Source organism: Microcebus murinus, chromosome 7 (genome assembly GCF_040939455.1).
Source record: "Microcebus murinus isolate Inina chromosome 7, M.murinus_Inina_mat1.0, whole genome shotgun sequence".
In the NCBI taxonomy this organism is placed as follows: domain Eukaryota; kingdom Metazoa; phylum Chordata; class Mammalia; order Primates; family Cheirogaleidae; genus Microcebus; species Microcebus murinus.
This window is the reverse complement of record NC_134110.1, coordinates 67,362,996-67,365,240: the sequence shown is the minus strand read 5'-3', so window position 1 is coordinate 67,365,240 and position 2,245 is coordinate 67,362,996. Positions and strand designations below refer to the sequence as shown.

Here is a 2,245-nt window from a genome sequence, read left to right as displayed (position 1 = left end):
AAAGGTGAACAAAACTGTATCAGATTAATATTTTCAAAATATCCCCATTGCACTCCTGACGTTTCTCTGCCAAAACGAATATTGAGGCCTATAAGCACATGCTTCCATGTGCTAGAGAGAGTTAGCAGATAAAAAGGAGAGGGGGCGGCACCTAGCTGGGGTCCCCGCTCCACCACTGCAGCCTCCAGGTGGGCCCTGGTGTGTCTGCCACAGCGTCTGTCATCCTGTGAAGTGCAGGTACTAGAGGATTCATAGAAGACGCCAGGAAACCCTGGAAGCTGGGAAATGGACGTAGTCTGGAGTACGAGGAGTGACATGTGGCTCACCTCTACCGGGTGCTGTCAAACCACAAGAGAGAGTATTTTAGAGTATCATCAAGTTCCATGATTGCAGCTTGGTGACCACAACAATAACAGTGGTTTGGAGCACTGAAAATCATCACTACATTCTGCTCATGGCACCAGCTCTATCCCTCCATCACCAACTGGTGAGCTCTTGACGCCAACGTGAGGCCATTGGCCTGATGAAATGTCTCAGAAATATCTTGCCCAAAGGTGTAACCAGCTCCTCGAGGAAATATAGCCCAACCACCACGGTCATCTGGATCTGACCACACAGCAGGTCACACACTGGACCCTCATGGGGAGCTTCTTGTAGGCGATCGAGTGCTCTGATGTGATCCAGTGTATCTACGGACAGAGAGAGGCCACCATGTAGACAGAAGAACCGCCCATCCACCAAGGCAGCGAGAGGCAGACAGTCGAAAAGGTCTGTAAAATATTCCCAAACATTTGCATTTCCATATTTCCTTAAACACTCATCACAGAAACCATGAACTTGTGTGTTCTGTCTGCTCTTGTGATTCCCTTGAAGAATGGTAGCTGCAAGCCGTGTAACTGTTTCAACTGAATGATACCCTCTGTCAACATGATCTCCCACAAACTAGTAATTTGTATCTGGTGATTTGCCACCAATTCGAAACAGTGCCATGAGATCATGAAATTGCCCGGTGCACGGCTCCACAGACAGTGACTGGACATCGAGCCTCCTGCAGGTTGGATTCTTTTGTCAGGATTTCTTTGGCCTTCTCGCAGAGGCTCTCCACCTGGGACTCGGAGAGATGCTTGCAGTCCTTCAGCTGCTCCATCCACTGGTCCAGCTCCTTGGTGAACACCACCTCCTCCATGATGCCGCCCGCCCCAACCGCACCACTGCCTGCACACGGGTCCCACGCACACGCTGCCGCCAGCCCTGGGGCGGGGGGACTTCTGTGGCCTCTGGCGGTTGCTCGGCGCTGGCCCGCTGTGCCGCCTCCGCTTGTCCTAGCGCCAGAGCGCGGCTCTCTCTATTTTTAATTTTTTGAGGAATGTCTGTACTGTTTTCCATAGCAATTGTAGCATTTCACATTCTCACCAGCAGTGTGCAATGGTTCTAATTTCTCCGATCCTTGCCAACAGTTATTTTCTGTTTTTTTTTTTTTTAATTAAGAGTTATAATAATGTGAAGTGGCATCTCATTGTTACTTTGATGGATATTTCTATAATAGTGATGTTGAACATCTTTTCATGTGCTTATTGACCATTTGTATATCTTCTTTTGAGACATGTCCATTTAACCCCTTTGCCTGTTTTTTAATCAGGTTGTTTGTACGGGGTTGTTGTTGTTTAGTCATAGGAGTTCTTTAGGCATTTTGGATAATAACCTCTTAGATAAATATATGATTTTTAAATCACGTATTTGATTCCATGGGTTGTCTTTCTAAACAGTAAATAGTGTCCTTTAATACACAAGTTTCCAAACTTTAATTTCCTTTTCTTATGTTTTCTTTGTTTTCAATGTCATATCCATGAAGTAAATGTCATGAAGATTAACTTTTATGTTTTCTTTTAAGAGTTTGACAATTTTAGCTCCTACATTTAGGTCTTTGGCCCATTTTGCATAATTGGTTATTTTTAATTTTTGCATCTGGTGTAAGATAAGGGTTCAACTTCAGTTTTTGTTATGTGTGAATAACAAGTTTTCCCAGCACCATTTGTTGATACTATGAATGTTTTATCAGATTGAAGAAATACTCTTAGGTGTGTTTTTATAAAAAGCTAAATTTTGCTTTTTGCTCTTCTGAGATTGAATTGAAAGTAAACCAGAGTGGTACCAGGGTGAGCGATTAGGAACTTCTTTCAATTGTCACAGTAAGAGATGGTGGTAGACTGAAAGAGGCTCACAGAAAGGAAGAGGAGACAGATTT

The 2,245-nt window shown here is 44.1% G+C and overlaps 1 pseudogene; it reads right to left on the bottom strand.

Moving 5' to 3' along the window:
- Positions 1–249: 249 nt before the first annotated feature.
- LOC105875683 (serine/threonine-protein phosphatase 2A catalytic subunit alpha isoform pseudogene) lies at positions 250–1,186 on the bottom strand (annotated as a pseudogene).
- Between the last annotated feature and the right edge of the window lie 1,059 nt (positions 1,187–2,245).